Source organism: Ctenocephalides felis, unplaced genomic scaffold, assembly GCF_003426905.1.
Source record: "Ctenocephalides felis isolate EL2017-DRISC unplaced genomic scaffold, ASM342690v1 CF-g0.4_SCAFFOLD_00845, whole genome shotgun sequence".
NCBI lineage: Eukaryota > Metazoa > Arthropoda > Insecta > Siphonaptera > Pulicidae > Ctenocephalides > Ctenocephalides felis.
In genome coordinates, this window is record NW_020536999.1 from 31504017 (window position 1) to 31529918 (window position 25902).

Below are 25902 nucleotides of genomic sequence, written 5' to 3' on the forward strand. Positions count from 1 at the left end.
CATGCCCTTATTATTACTCACAAGATACCGCCAACTCAGTTTTCAAAAATAGGAATTAAAATCAATTACGCCAAAAGGGCAATTGTATCAACTTTATATGGATATATCGATATTTTGATACAACATCAAGTGGTTTGTTTATCAACCGAAGTACTTATCTATACATGCAGCATTGTTGCTCTATGTTTGTTGTAATTATGGCAATGATAGCAATGCATCCTTCATTTCGTTTCTGCGTTTTGTTGGGACGAGAACAAAGGCGTATTGACTCGGTCGCCAAAAATGCGCCCGAGTCATTTTCGCCGTATGTTTGAGGTCTCGAAGAAACCAGGACAGTTTTATGTTAGTGGATTAACACTTTTGATCGGCTCCTTCATAACTGCGTCTGATAAGTGAGTATTGTCTAACCTCTAGCACGGTACAGTTGCTTATTTTTAGTTGCATTTATTATTATGTATATATTTGTGCCAATTCCGAGTTTTCCATAAAACGGGTTGTATCCGATTTTTCTGAATTATACGTTAAATCCAATTCTGTTAGTTGACTAAAGTTGTTATATAACATTCATATAACATATAATTAATTTTATTATTACTTCTCAAGTTAAGTCTCAAAATTTTTAGGCAGTATACCTATCTTACAAAGTCTATTATATATCAAAATTTATTAAGTATTAGTTTATGATAATTCAACTTTTCATTAATTTATGTACATGACACTAATGTATCATTGCCTCAGTACCATCGTGTCTTCGTGCCTACACAATACATTTTATTGTGTGATAAATAATAAATTTGTTTTGTTATCAAATAGTTACATAATATGTTGATACTTTTTAATTATGCACATTTGACGATTGTTCTAATACATTTTACTAGGTTTATAGATAATATATAAAATTTTAATTATAAAATATTTCCATAACAGTCGATAATTGCAGTTTTACTTACATGCCAAACTAGAAGTCCTAAGAATCAGATGTTTAATTAATAAAAGTTATGTGTTTTTTTCGTAATGTTCATATGTTTTGGCTAACTACCTGACCTTCAATAGCAAATACAACACTATTACCACGGGTATACTAATATTGTCTATTACTTGATTTGTACTATGATATTATATCATTTTATTAATATCACGAAAACATCATACCATGTAAATCAATAGTAATCAGAATTATTAAAAAGAATTGCAAAAAGTATGAACTATTCTATATCTGGAATATCTGGATAGAAGTTTATATTTATAACAATTTATCTATATAGTTTTTTATTAAAATTTCTGAAATATATTAATAAGCAGTTTAGAGATTTGAAAATATATATAAGTTTTTTTTTTTCATTATAAAGTTATGTTATATTATAATAATGCAAATTATATTAGGCGAGATAAGGAAATATTGAACACAAATTCATTTAATGCAAATAATAGATATTTTAAATTCTATACTTCAATTACATTTTTTTTATATATTTTTAACAGCAATCAGAACTTTACGTCCTATGAGCTGTTAGGTTGAAACTTCTCCTTACATCGTATTTTTAGATGGTAACCCAATGGTTAATCCATCCATATTTTATGATTTTTGTTATTAGAATTAATCTAATAGGGCTGACTTTTTCTTGGTGCAGCAATTCCGGGCAAGGGCTATTTTTACTTGGAAACATATTGCTAACTATATTTCCAAGTGAAAATCCTTGTCACTTCTGCCTGACAACAGGCTGCTCAAAGTGGGTATCGAACCCGAGACCTCTGAAACAGGTCCCGTCGCTCTTAACCGCTTACCTACGGGTGAGCCCTTCAATTACATAACAACTAAAAATTCCTTCAGATATTCACAATATTTTTATTATATTATCAATATATCACTAAGTTCTCCTATAGTTTCGTCGTATCTAAACTTTTTTCTCTATAGTCTCTCTCGTATGAGTGATCGCTCATGTGGATCCCAAGGGTCCGCGTGGATCATGTCGAGACGTCGTATGTCACAGGGCGCGCGGTCTCCTGACAAAGTTCACATACTTTTCACCCGGAAAAGAAATTCGAAGCGATTCCACTAGATGCGACTGACATACACATGCGTCTTATGGAAACAGAGCTGGGTAACCGATGTATCTATGAATCATTTAATTGGTTTAAGCTGTAATAATTCAAAATACTGCAAAACAAAAGCCTTTGAACGATGTTATGGTATCAACTTAAATCAAGACAATCTCAATTGTTCAATATGAAGTAGCCCACTGGGGTGATCTTTGTCATGTCTCATATATATAACTCCTGTACTGTTACTGGCTTATAGTAAGTGGAATTCTGTTTTGAGGCAATTAGGGCATCGTGCCTTAAGGCAAATTGCTGGAACTTCCCGTACCGCAATTCAAAATTCGAATAATTAGAAATAATCAATAATGATAATCAATAAAAATTGATCAATGATTTGAAACTTTTAATAGAATTTCGAACCATATTAAATCATTCTATCTTAAATCATTTATTTTGAAATATTTTGGAAATTCTGAACTTTTTTTCAAAGCATTCGTTCTGCGTTAACTGCATAAAGACGAAATATCAAAGCACATAAGCGCCGCGTCGCCGTCTAACGTGTAAACATTGGTACGGAACTCATAGGAATGTAAACAAAATTTATACTTATTGTTAAAATCTCTATAAAATATCTGATAATTTGATGTGCATATGTCTAATGTTCATTTTTGACCGCCAAATGGCTCATTTTTTTACTTTTTCCTCCATATCTCCAAAGTCGATGGACCTGCCTTTCCAAACATTTGAACAGTGTTCATTTAGCCAATACAAATAAAATATTTTTTGAATTATTCAAATCGGACGCTCCGTTTTCGGCACTTTTTGCCCCGTATCTTTGGAACGGCTGGACCTGCCTTTGCCAAAAACTAATCAGCACATCTCCCTATCAATAGGAATCGAATGTTTTTTGAACCATTCAAATCGGTTGATCCGTGCGCCAGAAAACGTGGACGAAAAATTGTATTCATACATACATACACACACACACATTCATTTTTTCTGAGGTATGCCAAAATGTTCAGAAACTTTCAAAACGTCGAGAAATGTAAAAATTTTCAATTTCGATTCTCGGCCCATTACAATAACTTACCCTACGGGAAGTTAAAAAACAAGGATTTATATATGTAATACGTTTCAGATACTAATATCGGTGACAGAGGCACAATCTTCAAGAAGGATTTAGTATTAAATTACATCTGCAGTTTTTAATTCTTGTGTAAATTAAATGTTGTATCACACTATCTCCGATTATTTTGTGTGTTATCAGATGTATTATAAATATTTTGAATAAGTTATTTACCAGAGGTACTTCGAGTCTACGCTTATTCCTACTTTTATTCGAGTTGACATCTCAAGCAACTGCGTTGATCTGTGACACCTTATTCAATGAATAAATTATAACACACAAATAATATTATTTATATGAAGTTGGAAATGTTACATTTTACTATTATAATGTTAAGAAATTTTATTAAATAAATTATGCAATTTATACATATTCTATTTATAATTTTTGTGTTGCTAATATTACTTTTTGCGTTTTTTATTGGCTGTCAACATAAACCGTCATCGGTTATATCACCCTATGGATGTCATCAGTAATCACCGAAGTCTTAAGGGTGGTTTTGGGTTTTATATTCTGCGTAAATATTAAACAGAGTATGAAAAGTGCAGATTAATATAATTTGAAAATATTTAAAAATTCTTTTTGATAATTTTGATTAGTATTAATTTGCGTGGTATGATTAATATTCATAATAAAATTTTATTTGCTTATTCCAATAGTACTTTTACTTTTACAATAGTGGCAATGTAGTAGGTAGTACGTTATATCTGCTAGTTAAAGATCGTTTCCTAATATTTTTATGAAAAAATTAGTCAACATAAAACTCAATAATTTTTTTGATTTAAAATTTATTTGAAATTAAAGTTTCTTTTAATTTAAAGTAACTAAATTCCATTTAAATTCGCTTACTGCTATTAGTAAGACTTATAGTGTCGTAAATGTAATTTTTTGCGTTTGTAATACTTGTTTTTTTTTAAATCTACATCCAGAATAACAGTTGTGTAATAAAATTTGTTTACATACAATTCATGTATTATTATAAAGTATTCATATATAATTATAATTCAGTTCTAGCATTATTTTAATATTCATTTTGCTTTTTTTCAGAACACTTCCAGCACTAGTTTGTGGTTTGTTGTTTGTTTGGGAGGATAAACTGATATACAGAGAACGTTTAGATTGATCGGCCTCTTGGGACATTGGCGTTAAAAAAAAATTGACAAGTCTTCTATACTGTTTAATATCATGGTGAGTACTTGCACACATTTAGTAGATGCTTTTATGAAACCATAATTTTCAAAATTACAATGCATCAACTTGATTACAAATAAGTAATTTACTTAATGCTCATTTTCACGACGTTGAAAAGCCAGAAAAGAATGCGTCACCCCGGAAAAAATACGTGAATGAGAAGAAATTTTTTGATTACTTCATTTTGTAAATGTTTATTTATTCAAAGTATTATTTAAATTTGATATATGCGTTAATTTATATGCAATAAATTATTCAAATTGCATTGGTGACTTGATTTTTTATCGTTCAATTTTTTCAATGTTCATCATTAGACCAAAAATCACATTATATATATTTTACAATTTTATACTAAATTTTCATAGAAAATCGAATATATCTAGATTTTTTTTGTTGTTTAAAGAAATAATGTTATTTATGATATCTATTAAAATATTTGAAAAACATTAAATTATGCACTGAATGAAAAATGAAAATTACATATGAAATAAATATCATCATAATTAGCTTTATAATAAAGATAAACATAAAAAAATCGAACTCTGGATAGGGTTAAAATGCAATTTCAATATATCTAAAAAACAAATAAAATTTTATACAATAAATGATTTTAAATCTTGAATTAAAATTTACAAATGCATCACAATATTCTCGTTGAAAACATATGTACTCGTATATATTGGTTTCTTAATTCAATAATATTTTTATTAGCATTCTTTATTAGCTAATTTATGAAATTAATGATTTTTGTTAATCAAAAAAATGCTTTTATTCATAATTTTTGTCATTGACTACTAAGTATCTTTTATTTTATTTATTACAATATGGTAAGTCTTCTCATATCCAATTCCCTATAACCACATTTCGACAATAATCCCGTAACTATATTTATTCAGAAAACGTTAAGGGGTTACAAACATTATTATTCGGCTGGCTTTTCAGTAAATCCTCCGAATCTGCATGCCACGTGAGATATTAGTGTTATCAGAGTTCCATCTAGGTGCCTTCAGTTATCGTAGTACGATTTACTGCCTCTTGCTCTCTTGGTAGAAGAATTATATCTTATCTTCGATAATACAAACTGCAAATTAGAATGTTTTAAACTCAGGGCCGCATTGGGAATGATAAATAATTTAAACCATATTTTTAAAGAGTTCATCAAAATTAACTCAATGTCGGCAAAGTAAAATTATCCTTATTGGCAACGCAAATATTTTTCTGTAAATTGTCAGTGCAAAAAATAAATACATTTTTCAAAGGCTCATTAGAATTTCCTCATTTTTTTTTCAAAGTGAAATTATTCTTATTCAATCCATGCTTTGTGTGCATTATTATTAATTGTGATAGTGATTTTACATCATTATCTCAATTAGATACATTATTTGGTATAAGACTACAGTAAATCGTTTTACAAATAGCTTTTGTACATTTCTCTAAGCTATTTGAGATTATTATATAATAATAATTCTAAGTAAACTTGCTTGTTTCTTTTTAGTTTTTGATTGCCTATCGTAGACATTCATTCTGCTATCAATCAATAAACCAAATATATATAAAACTTAAAACAAAGAAAAATATTATTTCCGTCACACTAAGTTTGAGTTCTTTCGTTTCTTTCTGATTTCAAGCAAAGTACTACCTTCAAGTTCAAATTTTATAAATGCCAAAATATTTTGGTGATCTATTGTCTTTGCCTTATGTCTTTTAAATAGAGCGCAATTCCATCAATGTTTTGTATGGAAATAGCAGGAAAAAAATTTCAAAAATTTTACCTAATATTTTTTGCTTAATTTTCGAATTTTTTTCTATGCTATTTCCATGCAAAGTTTTATCGAATTGCGCACTATCTAAAAGTTAATATTAAGAGCTGAAACTTTCAGAGAATTGTTTTCTATCAATTTGGAACCATTCGAGCCCTTGGGAGCAAGAAAATTGGAAAATGTCCATATTAAGGACCACCCTTATATATATATATATATATATATATATAACTAATTCTATTTGCTTCCGTCTTTGTGGTCATCTGAACAATGTTTCATAACCAGTACACGTCTGTTCTGGTCAGTACTTAACTATCATGTATTTTTTTTACTGAAATTTGAGTGTGTTTGGAAACATCTTTTACGCACTGCAACACATTGCACATGTAGTTCATATTTCTAACCAAATTAAAACTTGAACATATTTAGGTTTTTGTATAATTATAACTAGTTTTCTTCAAAATTTCTTAGTTTGATTCTTCTTAGTAAACATAACTAGTTAGTATCCAATTCGCGGGTTCAGTGGTCAATTTAGTTTTCCTCAAAATCCCTCAGTTCGTCCCTGTTCTGTGAGTATAACATAGGTAGCACCTCATTCCTGGGTCCAGAAGTCTAGCTAGAATTCATGAACGCAGATACCCTTCTGCCTTATTGTGGCGGTTTGTCTGTGCGAGCGCGTAGGACGTCGAGAACCCGGGCGTATATCAGATGCACTGATAGAACAATGCTGGGACCTACGGAGTCTACGTCTCGCTACGTTTTGTCTACATGCATTTATGTGAATACGATTTAATGCTTTGCTTTTCGAAGTTATAGATCTCAGTTGTTGTTTTAGAAGTTTATTTATATCCGAAATAAAAATTCTCGATAAAAGCACCATGCAATGAACTTCTAAAACAACTGAGATTAACGCTTAAAGCATGTAATGATCTTAATATCTCTCACATGATCTTATACAAATATAGATTATCTATAAAAGCAAAATGTTTTTATAATATATTTTTCCTGTAGTAATTTTACGCTGACGCTTACAATATTCTAATCTATTGAATGTTTATTTTGATTTAATTTTGTTCTTAATTTTATACATTAATTTTTATTTTCATATATAAATTTAGTAAATTTTATCACCAAGGGTTATTTTTACTTGCGAGTACAGTTTTTGATCTACATTATGAGATAAAAATTGTTTTAAATCAATATCTAACAAAGCTAATCCAACTAATCCAAAGCAAATTTTGAAGGCAAATGAATAGTAAAAGCTACGAACAACAAAATATATCACTTAAACTTTGATAAAAAATTAGAACCTTTCATTGTTAACTAAATTATCAAACAAATTTATCCATTCACATATGAATGTTATTATATTGTGTTTAATTGTTCACTTTTGTGTAATCCAATTCACACCGAAGTTAGTATATAAATATTTCTGAAACTACATATTGTAATTCGTATTTATCGGTTATATTATATGTTTCTACTTTTGTTATTGTTAATATAATGTGAGAATATAAGTTAAATTAAAAAATTGAAATTGAATATCTAAAAATATTTTAAACTTGAATTAAATGTGTTGAGAGCCAGTGATCTAAAAAAAATTAATCTTATATACATACATTTAAATGCTAATTTATAAAATATTGTAAATCTTGAATATTGTAATTCTATTTTAATACTTGTTCTTATTTATACACAAAAATAGCCAATGAAACTCAAAAAATAGAATAATATTCAGATGTGAAATGGATGAAAATTGTTGATTTCACAAATTATAAAAGATGAAGTAATTTAGTATAATCATTCTATAATATTTCTTTGCTTTCTTAATTCTCACTAGTCTAATATCCCATTAGCTTAGATCTCATTAATTTCACTTGATATAAAAAGTAGTATTTAAGCTTTTTATGTGTATATATTAATAATTGTCTTAATTCCATATATTTATTAAGTTCTATTATTATAGACCATTATATTTTTTTCAAAATTAAGTTAATTTTAATATGTGGACTTCTATAATAATCGAAATTTATATATTTAAAGGTATGAAAAACGCCAAATTTAATAATCGATATATATATATATATATATATTTATATATCAAATATTTTACTTCTAATTTCTTATAAAAGAAAAAGTGATACATTTTGTTGTTTAGAGCCTTTAATATTTATTTGCGTTCAAAATAGACTTTAGTTTCAGTTTTTATTAATTTTACTTAGTAAAAAAAGTTGTTTTTGAGTATTTTGGGAGTATGTATGTATATGTTAACAATTGTTATAATTTCATATATTTAATAATAAAAGTTTTATTATTACAACAGATATTCATATTAAATTTTTCGTTATTATTTTTTTCTAATTTAATTAAGGCTTAGTTTATTCAAATATATTAACGTCCCGTAGGGTAAGTTACAGTATTTCTTTTTTTTGAATATCGAAAATAATTCGATAATCTATATTTATTCTTCAGTAACCAAAATTTAATTTTCAAAATATCTTAAGGCAATTGATTTTAATACTGCAACACGACATAAATTATGAATTTATATTATAACTTATGAAGGACTTTTTCGTTGCAAGATCCGGTTCCACTGAGCACAATATTCCTCCTCTTACATTCAGGTAAAATTTCATCAAATCGCCTGTTTAGTGTAAATACTACTATATGTCCACCATCATCATGACATTCCTGCGCGACCCTGATTAAATTCCTGGACCGTTCGCACCCATTAATTATAAATTGCAGGCTGCATGTTAACACCATTTGTCTGCGCGCCCGCCCCAATCCCGCTAACCGCGCGTCACGCCGAGAGAGCGGTTAATGGACATTCGTGTTACGGTCGAGTTAGAATCAGTTATATTATACATGCACTCCGGAGTCAAGTTTAGAGTTATTAGATGCTTAAAGATATAAACAAATTTAAGACGGTGGATTGTGCTAGTAAATGCTTTTGATTGAAATATTTGATGTAAGGGTATATAAATAATGAATAAAAAAGTAAACTAGTGGTGTATGTCATCGTGCCTTAAGGCATATTGCAGGAACTTTTCATTCCGTAATAAAATATTCGAAGAATATTAAATGTTTTCAAATATATTAATATAAATACTGTAATTTTCGTATTCGTATTTTATAGTCAAAATATAAGAACTTATGAATTGGACGACGACGTTCATATATGTTTGTATGAAAAGAAAATAAACTCGATCAATCGAATTTGAAATAAAGGACATTGTCTAATATTTATAAGAAATATATAAACCGAATTACAAAGTTAAAATTATTGATTTGAATTATATAAGTGATGTTTAGAACTTTAGCTAGAACTAGAATTAAAATCAATATAGTAATATTTTCGATGTCATAAACAATGTATCTATTAGAGTTTTTATATCAAATCCGTATTATGTAATGGGCCGAAAATCGGAATTGAAAATTTTTACATTTCTCGACGTTTTGAAGGTTTCTGAACATTTTGGCATACCTCAGAAAAAATGGATGTGTGTGTGTGTGTGGTATGTACGTGTGGATACAAATTTCCAGTCACGTTTTCGGGCGCACGGATCAACCGATTTGAATGGTTCAAAAAACATTCGTTTCATATTGATAGAGAAAAGAGCTGATTAGTTTTTGGCAAAGGCAGGTCTAGCCGTTTCGGAGATACGGAGCAAAGAGTGCAGAAAATAGAAATCGACTTTTTGAGAGAACGAAGTATCCGATTTGAATGATCTAAAAAACATTCAATTAGTAATGATTGGGAGAAGTGTTTATTAGTTTTTGGCAAAGGCAGGCCCGGCCATTTCGAAGATACGAAACTAAATATGTAAAAAATGGCAGTTTTTGAGAGAATTAAGCGTCCGATTTAAATGATTCAAAGAACTTTCTGCTTGTCTTAACAAAATAATTGATTTTGGAAAAAAAAATTTGTTTCAACTTTTTTATTTTTTTTTAATTTTTTGTATATCGAAAACAATTCAGATTTTATTTTTATTTCTGACTATAGTTTTAATAAACTTTACAAATAATTTTAACTTTGCAATTTAGTTTATATAATTCTTATAAATATTAGACAATGTTACAATATTTATTATAATCTATTTGAAAACATTCAGTAATCCTCGAACATTTCGTTACCGTACGGGAAGTTCCAGCAATTTGCCTTAAGGCACGATGCCACCCACTCCACTAGTTTTGCTATCAATTTTATGATTGATTTAATGATTATTTTTTTAGAATAACGTCATAATCTCAGATTTGAAATATAGCTCATTTGTTCAAACATATTAATAATTTAGGTTTTTAATATTATTTAAATGGCAATCAGAATTTTAAGGTCCTATGCAGTTGTGTTGATTTGATACTTACTATACTTACTATACTTAATACTAGTCGGTTCTACACCCAAACCACCCAAGCAGTGGCCACCGTAATTAGGCCTTCCTAACAGTGGTCCTATATCTGCAAGATCAATTATTATTGCAATTTCTTTATATTTATTAATGGGCAAATGTTTATTGATGCTGCAATGCCGGACCAGACGTACTTTCACTTGGAAAATATATTGCTATCTATAATTTCAAGTAAAAACCATTGTCAGTACTGCTTAACAGGCTGTTGCTGTTACCTCTGATTCTGGTAATGATTTAGGTACGTGCGTCAATAGCAAAAATTACACCCTCGAAATTCGTGTGATCTTCAACTTTCTCAGCCAAAACAATTCTCTCAATCCGTGTCTCCTATTTTCAATCTACATTTATAGTTCGAACAATGGATGTCTGTGTTTTCATTTCATTTTCTACCACACGGGGGCTTGAATCATCGAACAAATGCGAATCGGCAGCCAAGCCGGGTGAATCAATACGTCAACAAAGATAGCCGTTCGCTGATTAAAATATCCCAGACCACTGTGACTCGTTACAAAACCGACCCCTGTGTTGGTTCTATCATGAAATGCCGTGGTCAATTGTTTTGCCATTTGGATATCGACGCATAATTATTTTGTAGATGCAAATTGATTGCCAAATTGGGTGCGATAACTTTATGATCAGGATAGATATTTGGTTTAATCGTTCATAGTAAGTTCAGAGTTATGCGTAAAATGGAAAATAAAAAATGGTATCCAAATAATGAATTTTTTGTCATTTCAACGGTTAGAGAAAATGTATTGCAAGCTTTTATTTATTTACATTTATTGCGAAAAGCACTTAAGCGGCTGATTTTGTCGTAAAATAGACCAATGTTATGAGGTGGCTAAGTTATGTAGAAGTTTTCGTACAAAATCGTAATAAATGCTGTCAAAAGCCATGTGGTTACTGTGCAGTCAGGAGTTTTAGATAGAATACCTAACCTAGAAAACTCACAGATGTAAAAAAAATAAAATAATTGTAATTGGGGTTTTGCTACGTGGCTTGATAGAATATAAGTGAAGTTGAGGTTTATGTGTATAACGTCTGATCGCAAAGCAAATACATGACACCGTGACAGTTTTTAGTAGCATTTTGTATGAAAACTAAAATGTAGCATAACCTTACCATAACATTGATCTATTTTACGACAGAATCGGCCCATAAATGTCTAAAATAACCGATAAATGGTTTTTACTAGCCTGTATACAATTTCTTCAAATCTGTATTACAATAAATGTATGTAATAATCATGAGTTAGTTCATGTATACTAATTCAAAATACTGTGTAATTAGAAGTTTATTAGACCTATACATTTCGGTTTACATCGAAACTGTCTTCTAGTGGAATAATCTAAGCATTGTTTACTACTTGCAGAAATACACTTCTATCGATAATATAAAATTACATTATGGTTAAAGCCATAAATAATTCGAACATTGAAGTAAGAGTTATACTACATATATGCAATCGAGAAAATAGTATCCAAAGTAACTCTTATTTAACAAAATTATAGTAAATCTCGCACACATTTTTAATCCCAATTTGACTTCTCTTATGTGTATCATATAGGAGAATCGATTTCAAATAAAAAAAACTATTAATTTATCACTGCTATCAACTTTACCTTACCCTCTTCTGAACCATTTTCGTTATTTCGATTATTTTTCAACATTAAGATCTTATCTACTTAACATTATCTTGAAGTCCTCAGTTTATGTCCATCCAATATTCTACAAGAATCTTATTTACGTCATATGTTGTAATAATTTAATGCCTAAAGCAATAAAGAACTTATCGCTTGACGTCGATTTGGCATAAATCATACCATATCTGCTAGTGCCATCACCACGAAGATTTTTTATTTATATTTTCACCACATTAGATTATTTTTTGTGGCGATCCATTTTCATTCTTTCCCCGAAATATACGAAATACTGAGGGCAAACTATTTGGGGATATGCATGTAATGTATGTCTATATGTATATGTATGCATATTATATATTTATATAATTTTTAATTGTATATTAGGCAATATTATCGGAAGTGGCCCAAATATTTTTGGTTTGGCATAAATAATTAAAATAATATAACCATTAATACGATTTCCAATTGGAATCAAATTCTATTCTCGTAAAACTACAAACTGGAAATCATAGTTTCCGTTCCGCCCTTTTATGCAAGTTCTCATTTGTATTCTGTGTTGTATTCGGAACAGCAGAATTCTTTTTCACTAGGAAATAAATAAGAGAAAAATGAACAGATAAAATATTGCGGAAAACTTGGCGACTGATGTGAATCAAATAGTAGGAACAAGAATTTATTGGCTACCTAGTGTTTTGAAATTGATTTAAAAAAATGCATTTATAATTCAGAAAATATATTGCACTTTTTGGATAAATAATTTCATAATGCAATAGTTTTTACATACCTCAAATGAATATTTTTACAATATTACTACCCATCTAAACATTATTTGAATCATGGTAACATCATTGAACATTGAAAAATATGATGATTAGTAGATTTATTAGCAGATATCTAAAATTTAAATATATAATTGCAATTGCTCTAACAAATTTATTATTTACCGTCTAGGATATTTTTGACAAGTATTTAATCATTTCAATTTAAGTGCTAACTAATATTTTACATTTTTGCTATAGTTATAAATCATTTGCATATCACGATTTGTGTCTGAAGTCATCTGATCATTATTTATACGTACGCGTCAGAATAATAAATAATAGCAGTAAAATCATTTCAGCTTTCTTTTTCTGACAAGTCCTTTGGGAAAAACTAAAAAATCTGTGCAGTACTTCAGCACTTTACTGAAGTCAGAATGTGACAACTCCACGAGAATTTCTTGTTCTTTTTATCTGGATTCTTAAACAGCATCTTAAAGCAGGGTTTGGCAACATTATTCAAAAATCAAAGGTGTTTTTAATAAAATATGGTAACTTAATTGGATACTAGAATTTGAAAGATATGTAGTCTAAAATATATCTTCAATTAACAACAATCCTTTAAGAATATTTATGAATTGGTTCATTTAGGTATGCTTGATCTGTGTATTTTTATAACTTAATTTTAACGGTAGGATTCACAAAGAAACTTCACATTTTTGTATCAAGCAGCATTAACAAGTTAATGCCATATTTAAGAAAAAATGTAATACAATTATTAAAATGTTTATAATTAGTAGAACATATAGCAAGGTGCTCTATGAAGTACCACAGTATATAATGTCAGACTAAAGTAGTAATTTTAAATATTTGTGCCATAATCATTCTTTTATATTTCAAATATAATATATAATTATATTATTTTGTTATTTTTTTATACTAGTTCTCTAAATTATTATCACTGGTTTCCAAACTCTGCCTCAGGCTGTCCATAGTAGAATAATAATACCTCTTCCTCAACCGCATTTGCAACATTCTGAGCGCAATGCGAATTTTTATTCCGTAATATATGCCAGTGTTTTCGAGTAATGGGAAATTTATTCGGGCGGTCTCAAAGGGGTTATTCGTATATGTATTTTTCGGACATGTTGCCGTGGAAAATAATAATACGAACAAAATTGTCTATAAAATGCATATTTATCGAAATTTATGGGTTATTTCTTTAGCTATTTATCATGTGTGGAGATGCGGTTATGTGGCGAGATTTTGTAGCTAGTACCTTGGGGGAGGAGATGTACTATCACCGATGTTTTTTTTTTGAGAGAAAATTTAGTTTGCTTTATACTTTGAAATAAATATATTTTTAATATTTATTAAATTAAGTGGCTTCAATTTCCTTTAAAATTAAATAAGAAAACATAAAATCAATAAATAGGATATCCTGACTAAAAGCATATTTTCGACAAATTATTTAAAATTTCATATATTTTTTGTTGTATTACAATTTCGAATGATATGAAGATCATACTTACATACACACTAGACAATGAATAAATACAATAATAATGATTCCCATTGTTTTTATTACAAGATTGACTTCAAAGAATTATGAGCTGGCTGGTTACGTTAAGGGTAAAGTTCCATAGCGAGTTCAGGGTGGTAAATGTAAATAATAAATATCTAAAGTGCATGTCGAAAGGGTTATTGAAATGCCGGACCTTAATGTAATTAAATGATTTATTTGCGGCTGCACTTTACAGATATTAAAATAGCACATATGATGGTAGCTTGAAATACAAGGTAATAATTAATTATCCAATAACATCAATATAATTTATAATTTTTATAAGTTATAAAATTATTTTGGACGAAATTGCATTTACAAGATCTGTAATATAATAAAATACAAGTTTAAAAATAATAAATTTACAAGTAGGAAGTATGGTTTCATATTATTTTATTGACTAAAAATATATTTTATTATTAATGGCTAATTGATTTTTTCATACATATGAGGAATTTATAATTATTATTTGACAAGATGTACAAATTCGCACTGTTTCTCATACTTTCACATTTTCATTAATAGAATTTAGTTGAAATATCTTTTTTAGCTCTGGATGTAAAAGTTTATTATAAAAATAAAGAATACTGCTACATATGCATTACTTGCATATAATTGATATTTTGTTATAATCTAAAATTATATCTTTTTCTGGAGCTCTCTGTCTTCACTACGTTATTTTATTTATATTGAATATGTCTTATCAATAATTTTTATAATAAAATATAATAAATAAATATATCAAAATATAAAGTAAAGAAAAAATATGTATTATTTTATATGTTAACATATAAAATTGTGAGGATAATTAGGCTCGCAAAAATTTTGGTAATGTGAAACTTTTAATCTGGGTTAAAATTTTGAAAAATTATTAAATTGACCAGAAAAAAATATAAATCAACTATTTATTTCATTTTATTTATATTCAATATAACTAATTAATTTTATTTTAATAATATTTATTAAACGAATTTATACAGAAAATATTTTTTTTGAAAATCCTCAATAACAAGAATAATTATAAATAGAATAAATAGAATAATTACAAGAATTTTTCCTACTATTAAATGTTGTATTTTAAATTGTAGAAGCCAAAATATAAAAAATAAATTTGGCATTTCAAATGTACCCCCTGGACATTACAGCCTGTTCAATATCTTCGGCCATAAATCGACAGGGCTGTTTTAGCCCATAAACATCAACTACCAAGAACTCCCCTTCGGAACATTTTTCTTCTCACCCTCAAATCGCCCTCGCAGGAAAGGGATTTCTCGTGTCGGTTGTCTTGTGGCTTTTTATTTGCGTCCGCTTTTATTTTTATTTTTTCTGTAAAGTGCTACGATGGCTTTGGAGGGACGCATTTTTATTCTGAAATAAAATCAAATTTTTAAATAAGATATTTGCGTTTAAATTAACGCAAAATGTAGCTGAGTTGAAAATTAATTGATTAAATTAGCAGAACCAAAATATTATTAATCATTTTTGCACTATTATTTGAATTGTTGAAAATATTGTTTAATGATTCCAAATAATTGATTTGCGTTTTCTAAGTTAAATTGATGATTTCAGTCCATTAAACACTCAATTTTTTGTATGAATTGACGTATTTGCCTATGTAGATTTTTATGTCTATTATTATTTACATAATTCAATTATTCAAATTTTACAATAAATTTTCTTAATTCATTAAATTTAATTAAGTGTTACAATATATTTATATTATTTCTATAAAAATTTAATTCGTATCAAAAAATAAATAGCGCCTAGCATCCATTCAGATGTATCTTGAATCATGCGGGATTCAAGAAAATCTTTCTATCAGGCGTAGTATTTGTCCATAAACGATAACAAAAATAATGATTATATGATATAATATGTGAAAAAGCATAATTTCTTATATATCATATGAGTGAACAAATAAGGGAATGTTCTAAACCGCAATAAAAATGTATAACTTTTTTCCATAAAGCTATGCATTTAACCGTATAAAATTCTTGTACGTTTAATGAAATAAGTTAGTCGAAATTAATAAAATAAAAAATCAGTATTTTATCCCAAATCTATTCTATATTTATATTTACAATTCCTGTCTGGATTAAACCGCGTTTTCATTTCGATACTTTTAGGAAATTGTTCAGTACAATTGCATCAAGTTTATGCCGCACGGGCGATTGACTTCGTCTCGAATGCGTTTTAAAATACCAAAATACGACATAAAAATGATTAATATTATATGTAATGCATTTATAAAGAGTTTCGAAATTGTATCGGATATGATATTATCATTTCGAATTAAATGAGATGTGTCACGGAGAAAGAAACATTGCAAGATCATTTTGTGTAGATCCAAATTTTTGCAGTAAATTTATTTATATAAAATAGGTATAATTATTGTATATTTATATATAGTTTTACTTTTTTTATTTTTTATCAGCTGTAGGAAAATGGTCAATATTACTTATTCATTACATTATGAAAAATTTATGTATTAGATCAATTGTTGCACAATTTCACAATTTTTATCATATTGTTTTTTTATGATAATTATAAAATAATAATACTATGTATAAAATAGTATTATTATTTTATCTATAATTTTTGTAGACCCAGATGATCCATATTTTCTCTAGAGCTTTTCTAATTTCTGTTTTTACCAATTGTTTGTTCTTTCAGGACAGCTCTAAAATTGATTTAATAATGAAAAACACCAGTAATCCGTTTATTGTTATAAAATTTTGATCGTTCAATTTATAAATTGATTATTTGAATCACATTATTAACAACAACCTCATGACTTACATCGTAAATTAATGATTATATGCAAAATACTTTGATGGATCTTGATAATATATATCACGATTTCTAGATATTTTCTTAATTCAAATTGTATGCTTAATTTGAATTATATTTTTTAATAAATTTGTATCATGTTTGACAATTTTAGTTGACAATTGTGATCATTTTTTTTACTTCATATTAGTGACTTTTTAAATTTCTTATTTATTTTGGATTAGCGTTTTTGTTTTTACCATTTAATATTTCCGGAAATATCAATGTCGTCCATTTTCATATATTTAACTAATAATAATTTTAGCCAATTTTCTCAGATTATATTTTCATTTTCTTATTTCCAAATCAACTTTTTTTGAATAACGGGATTTTTTGATCATTTAGATCATAAGTAGATAAACAACTATACACATAATTCGAATGCGTTCACATTTATCTTTAAAATATCATTTAAAATAACATCCTTCGGATGTTGATCTAACAAATTCAAATACTCTCTAGAAAACATTGAAAAAAATTAATATATTATTAATAAGATTGGAATAGTTTTTATCAATTTAAATATATTAATTGTTTCAACCCAAAATTTAATATATTTTTGGATTATTGGAATCATTTAGGTCTTAACATAAATAATCCACTATATATGAATATTATACATCAAAAGCATCCAGCTTTAATTTTTTCTGTTAAATTTCCATTTAAAATAATAACCAGTGGTGATTTCGGTCCAAGCAATCCAAACACCCTTCAGAATACATCCGCACGCCATGAATGAAGAATATATAAGCTGTAAACCGCTTGGTTAACATTCAAACAGCAGATTTTCTCTCTACATATGACTTTATTAGAATATTATACAAACATATCGCGCTTTATATCGGTACTAAAACAGCTATTTCAGATTTGAATAAATTTACACCCGTGCTTTATAGGACAACGGGAAAAAATTGATGACTTTGAAATGGTTTATAACATCTTTCACTCAGAATTTATAATGCTGCCAGGGAGGTCTGGAATGAATTCAGTACTGCGAAATACAAAGTTTTAGTATAAATTATAAGGTTTACAAATAATTTCAATTCTATATATTTTCCCGCTGACCCCTTCCGTAGTTGCCTAAAAAACATAATTTGATCTAAATTGTTACTTGTCATGAGGGCATTAAATATGGGTTATATATTTTCGACAGATAGCATATGAAAAAGGGTTCAACAGCCTTCAATAATAACAAATTAGTGTTTAATTCCACATGGATTAAAATAATGCGGGAGTATTTTATGTTGGACCCATTATTACAATGTACACTACTTTCTTTTCAATATGTCTGATATATGAATAATTGGTGAATAGAAAAATATATACGGGCGTATCAAATGGCAAGATTAATAAATCTGAATTAATTACAGGGCGCATTAAATTTAAGTTTGTTAAATGATGATGGATGTTTTTATTAATTTTATTACTCTCATTAATTTATTTATTTATGGGGTGTACTTATACTCATTTGTCGCTAGATAAATGTTTAAATAAATGCACAAATAAATTTTAGTTATATACAATATTTTCACTTATATATTTTTCTTGAAGCATTTAGAATATTTTGATATTAAATAAATAAAAATACTAGTAAATGCCACCTTATTGATGATACGATATAAAATGTTTTGTATCTAAGTTTGATGATGGTGTTTAAACTAGGCCTATTAGATTAGGGAGCGTCCATTAATCACGTGATCATTTTTTTATCAATTTTTAGACCCTCCACTCCCTTGGTGATATTTAAAATTACTTCTCCTCTTTCACCAAACATTGCAAAAAATTTGATTTTTTCTGAAAATGTTAGGATTTTTTTGTAAAAGATTCTGGTAAAATAAATACACGTGATATCTTGCTATACCCCTGCCTCCTCCACGTGATATTTTCTGATTTTTTTTAAGCCTTTCCTCCCTCTAAAACCCCACGTGTTTAATGGACGATCCTTTGTAGTATTCTAATCATTTATGGGTCAATTCTCGTATAAAACCACAATGTTATGTTACCATAATATCTTGTCACTAAACTATGTCTGATAATTATTTGATCGTTTTTTACAGTTTGACCTGCTAAAACATAATCTTCAAATAGTAAAGATGTCAAGATAGATAACATTATTCACGCCTTTCATATTTGCAAATTGTTGCTCCTATAATAACACATGCAAATAAATAATTTCCAAATACGAGGACAGTCTAATATTTGTGTATTCACCAAAATAAGTTCTAACCAGTTTCAGATTAATTAATCCCAAAATACTTCCAAAACACAAAATTACACATACAGAGAGTTCGTGTACCGTTCTCCGGTCGCATGTATCTATATGACAATGTCAATATGTAATGCTTTCATCCCTTAATCCTCTCAGAGGAGACGGCGGAGTCATGTTCTCGTTTGGCGCACACAAATCACTCGAGCATACAAAACACCCCGCCCAAAGAGTTATTACCTCCCTTAGAATTAATAATCTCAAAAACCTACCCCGACACCGCCAACCCCCTCCCCCGTCCTGGTTAGCTACAAAGCTCTGATATTCAGTCAACCTCATTCAGTCACTGGTGTCCGCGCATTTTATGTAGATAATGTTACAGCCAGTGGATGTAATAAAATAGTCCGTTTGAAGGGAATAATTAACAAAAACGTGTAATTAAAAAAAAATTCTGGTCCGATATGTTTGAGAGTAATTTTATTCGGAAAGGATTTTTTTTAGATTTAGCTTCATTAAATTGAGTAGTTGTGAAAACTTGCATTTCGTTCAAGATGTAATATTATTCTAATAATTTGTAATTTATTGTATCAATAAAATTGTAACATCACTTCTATAACTAACTTTGTTTTATTTTCTCAATTTATGCCTCCTTCAAATTGTATTGGTAATTTTTTCTTATTTTTAAATCATTCAATAGTTCCTGGACGGGATTTGACCAGATCTATTTCCTTTTAATCCGGGACCCATCGGGGTAGGTTATATAGTTATATACATACAAATATCTGTATTTTATAACAACTGAGAGACTAGAAAAAGTAACGAGAGGAGAAGGTTGTATATTGAATACCAATATATGTCGTAAAGCATACAATTGTTTTATTCACTTTTCTTATGGTGACAAGATATTTATAATTTACAATCCACTTAATATCTAAGTAATTTGAGTAATCCTCAGAAGTCCCAAAGATTAGGTAATATCAACAACAGGGATAATATAGTAGTTATATTTTATTAATTTCCCGAAGGAGAAGTTTATGTTTTCATCAATAAATCCGATTCGCCAATTTTGTTTTCTCGACGTTTCAAGCCATTCTGAATCGAATGAGACCAAATTTGGAAAAAGTATGCGTGTGTGTGTGTGTGTATGTGAACAGATTTTTTGCTGTAAATCGACGTTTTCTCGAAAACGGCTGGGCCGATTTCAAAACTTTAAAAGCCATTCGATGTATGTCGACGAGGACTATCGTTTGTCAGTTTTGTGCGACGATTTGCCAAGCCGTTTCTTTGTAATTTGAAAAAAAAGTGTTAAACTTTTCGTCCACATTTAAGCTCATCCTACCTACCCGATTTTAAAAAATCAAAAGCTGTTGAAAAATATTAGTTGGGAATGGTACTAATTAGTTTTAGGTGAAAATCTACCGAGCCGTTTTCTTGTAATTAACTGTTGAAAAAAAATTTAAGGCGATTGTTATGGATTTTTTTTAGCGATATATATCATGGTCTTATACAACATATTAAAATATTACAGCCTTACGACAAGTAGTTTAATTTTAAAAATTCATCAAAGTTTGAGAAAATGAGTAGTTTTTTTGACGTCAGCTAAAATTAAAATTAGATGGATTTACTTGGTATAACAATCTAATATTTGGTCTTAATAAACATTAAAATCCTACGGAAATTGGTTCAAATATAATAATTGTTGATTTTTGTAAAGTTGCTTTTTGAAAATACTCCGAGTTAACGTGTTCGTTCGTTTTCAAATATGTGTAATTAATCTATGCATAAATTAATTCATTTTTTATTGATTAAATCGATTATTTACACATATAGGGAAGTACATGTAACTTGCCTCAAGGCTAGATACCAATACCAACTAGTTTTATATAAGCTTTAAAAAGTTTCATTCTCTGTTAACTCGATTTTATTATTGGATTTTCAGTTACAACTCCATTGAAACTTTGAATTTCTCCATCTCCCCTGAAACATTATCCAAATTTTGGCTACGCCGCATGTATTAGTTTCCATTGTCCCTATAGGTATATCCTAGCTAATTGTTTGCAAGTACGCGTGGAATATCGTCATGTCACATGTAGTAAATTTATCATTAACATGAACCCACGACATCTTGACATCTTCGTATTATTTGCAAATGAATGCCTTCCAGTTCAGAAGCAATTAATTATTCAATATGTAAACCCTTACAACTTACTATGTGATTGCGAATAAATCATCCGCGCTATTAAACACCGACTTAACAGGCTCATATACAGAAAAGGACAAAGTGGGATTAAAGACCGACTGAAAATATTAGATGTTGTGTTCGTTCTGGGTTTGATGATAACTTATCACAGTACTGAGAAAAAAAGTAAAAAAAAAACAATGTAATATTTTTTTTCTTGTTCTTTTTGTTTTTAAGTATTATTCACGATTAATAAAAGACTTCATTTAAAGACTTAACTAACCAAACGTTACTTACTAGAAAACTTTTACTCAAAACTACTAATAGCATATACACAAACGTATATATACAATGTTACATTTTTCAACTAATCTATACATCAAATTTAGGTGAAACTATCAATCATACATCAATACCCTATGATAATGTTAAATTAAGTATAAGTTACTTATATTTGATTTACAGTGACATTATTGATTGCTCGTGTTATGTTTGGACATATTTTCGTTTTATTATATTGACCATGAAGATGACAATCTTCATGACATTGAGCTTTACACAGGATGGTTGCTAACCCTTGTATAGGAGGTAGCTGATAGTTTTGATTGGACAAATTTATCACTTCCAAATGTAAAGTCCGCGCAACAATATGTATAATAAATAAATAATAAATATATTTCCTTTCATTATAACTTAATGACAAATCAGTGATTGTAATAAGAACTGCAACAAATACATAATATAGAAACAAATCCATGTTTAATACAGTCCACACCTACAAGGGTTAGATTATAGCCCAACAACCTGAGTTATCGAAGGAGAGTTTTAATAAATTTTATAAATACGTAGCATAAATACATGTTATTTAATTTTTATTTTATTATAATTATGTTAAATCAATTTATATCCAAGATCTGCATTTCACCGCATATCCGAACAATTTAAATGATTTATTCTGAAGATTTCCAAATAGTTTGCTATCTACTTCAATGCGTCTAGCATTTAAAATAACATTGAAAAAAGCTCAGCCGCTGAGCTTTCATAAAGCTCCCGTCGAGTGGCACATGCAATCACATCATATGTAATTTCTCACATGTTGACATTGTCGAGAGAAGACACACTCGATGTCACGTGCGTCTGCGCGTCGTCACCAATTAGTGGCGACTCCCAAACCCAAAACATTATTTATTTGCATGTGTAAACGAACAGATTTGGGTGGTGACATAGATGGAGAGATAGGATGTGAAACTATTTGAAATTAAAATCGAGCACAAGTATTTATTTAAAAATTTAAGAAAATGTGTGAAAAAGTTACCATCAATACTAAGTTTTTGGAAAGAACTAATCTTGTTGCTTTCCAAAGAAGTGCATTGTAAACTATTATATTTTGCAACATTAACAAAAACATCATTTTGGGGCTTACATGATGATCTGAATATTTTATATATCGAGAAAGTAATAAGAAACTTCAGTGTCCACCACTTTCAAAAACTAGAAGCCCATCCAAATAAAATAGTTGCACAACTGCTTGAGATACCACATTCCAGGAGGCTCAAGCGTAAATCACCAATGGATAATATCCTAATCTAGCAAATTGTTTAATGGAACTATTTCTATATTTTTATACTAAATCATCAAAAATATGTTAGTTAATTTAATGTTTTTTGTAGTATTATTATTTTATTTTATAATTCATTATTATTATATATTATTATTATTATTTATTGCTATTTTTATGTTATTATCTTTATTTATTCTTATTTAGTTTATTCTTTTTAGTTTATATACATTAGCATAGCAGCTCATAGAATGTAATTATTGTTCTGATTGCTGTATAATAATAAACTAGCTGTAAGTGGAATTCTGTCTTAAGGCAATTAGGGCATCGTGCCTTAAGGCAAATTGCTGGAACTTCCCGTACCAAAAATTATTATTTTTTTAAAAACGATTAACATTTTTTATAAAATTTTACTTCGAAAAAAATAGATTTTTGAGAAACTATAAATTTGACAAAAAATTACTTTTTCTTGAAAAAAAAAATTTTTTATTTGAAAAAAAAAAATTTTTTTTTGAAAACAAAAAATTTTTTTGAAAAAAAATGTTTTCTTCATCTTGACATATTTTGGAAATTCTGAACTTTTTTTCAAAGCAATCGCACTGCTGAACTGCATAGAGACGAAATGTCAAAGCTAGCAAGTGTCGCGCCGCCGTCTAACGCATAATCATTGGTACGGAACCCATAGAAATGTAAAAAAAAATTTATACTTATTGTTAAAATCTCTATAAAATATCTGATAATTTGATGTGCATATGTCTAATGATCATTTTAACCGCCGAATGGCATTTTTTTTTACTTTTTTTATTAGATCTCCGAAACCGCTAGACCTGCCTTCATGAAAATTTGATCAATTCTACATCTTGTCAATACAAGTAAAATGTTTTTTGAATTATTCAAATCGGACGCTCCGTTCTCTTAAAAACGGAGGTACCGTTTTTGGCACTTTTTGCCCCGTATCTTCGGCACGGCTAGACCTGCCTTCGCCAAAAACTAATCAGCACGTCTCCTTATCAATACGAAACGAATGTTTTTGAATTATTCAAATCGGTTGATCTGTGTTCCCGAAATCGTCGACGAAAATTTGTATCCGCACATACATACACACACGTACATACATACATACATACATACATACATACATACATACATACATACATACATACACACACACACACACACACACACATACATCCATTTTTTCTAAGGTATGCCAAAATGTTCAGAAACCTCTGAAACGTAAAGATATATAAAAATTTCATTTTCGATTTTTTTGCGATTACTATAACTTACCCTACGGGAAGTTAATAAATGAAAAAAAATTTTTGGGGCTTATCAGAGAACTTTACAGTATTAACAAAAAAACAGATTTTTAGATTCTTCCCATACGTCACTTCAGTTAGTTAATCAATTTGTAGTTTTCGAATCTCATAAAGAGAAAAAGTAATTTTCTTATTCTTAATATTTTAAAATTTAATGTTTGTCCATTATATTGTCACCAACCCCAGAAAATCAATTTACGACACCACTGACATCATGTGCGTGCACTTGGAGTATTTGTATAATTCTACATAATTTTGCGGGGGTTGTGTCGAGTATTTGAGTATGTTAATGAGAACGCGTGTATCATCGCAATTAAATCATCCAGGGCAAAGATAAATCATCACACCTCAAGGGACGTTTGTGTAGTAAAGGGTTGTTTAGGGTTCTCATGGATATCTCATTCACTTATTTTTCAATCTCATCTTTCTTTATAAACTACTTTTTTATCAAACTACCATCCAATAGATAAGTGAATCAATAAACAGTAAACATAATATATAAATAATGTATATAGTTTAATATTTAATTTAAAAAGTTTAATTTTTAATATAGTATATAGTTATATATACTCTGTTTTCAAATTAAAATTAAATTTCATAAGATGAAAAACAATATCTTACAAAAATTTTATAAAAAAATTATTAATAATTTTTGTTTTCAAGTAATAAACTATAATTTTCAAGTGTTTTTTTTTTTAATTCAATTAGAATATAGTAATATTTAGAAGCTAGCTCGGATTAAAAGAAATACCACATAATAACTCTATTTCTCTTCTTCCAATTAGAATTATCCTCGTTTCCAATTAGATGTCTGGAATAGTAGAAATGTCCGAGTCGAGCACCATTTGGCCATGTGTTCTGCGAGCAGTCGAGGCGAAGTGATTTGCGACCCACTTCACTGCTCGATGATTTATAAGCATTCTCTTCGAAATTTATTCCTCCCTGATATCATATACCCTCACAGTACTTTCTGCCCGCATGAGGGTACTACTTGGTAATTCTTCAGGAACTGAAACTTCTCAAACTTAGACATAAAAAAAATCAGTCTATATCTGATTTCCTGAACACTGTTTTATTTCCATTTATAAATTTGAATCTGTCTATAATGTTAATACAATTGGTAAATATTTTGTTTAACAAAAATGTTGATTAGAAGCATAGATAAATAAGTTGATTAGAAGGCAATGCTGTAGTCCTTTCTAGTTGTTAAATATTTTATTTGTAAATAGTACTTTTAACCTTCAAGTAGGAATTTAGCAAGTAAGCTTACAATGTCATGAAGGAATTGATATCACTGTTGATCTATTAGATCGGCTA

General features: G+C 28.7%; 1 long non-coding RNA gene across 1 annotated transcript; it reads left to right on the top strand.

Annotated features, from left to right (window-relative positions):
* Positions 1 to 240: 240 nt before the first annotated feature.
* LOC113363947 lies at positions 241 to 25902 on the top strand. Its single transcript, XR_003365991.1, has 3 exons — positions 241 to 392; positions 4214 to 4354; positions 25371 to 25902. It is a non-coding gene; the product is annotated as an uncharacterized LOC113363947 (long non-coding RNA).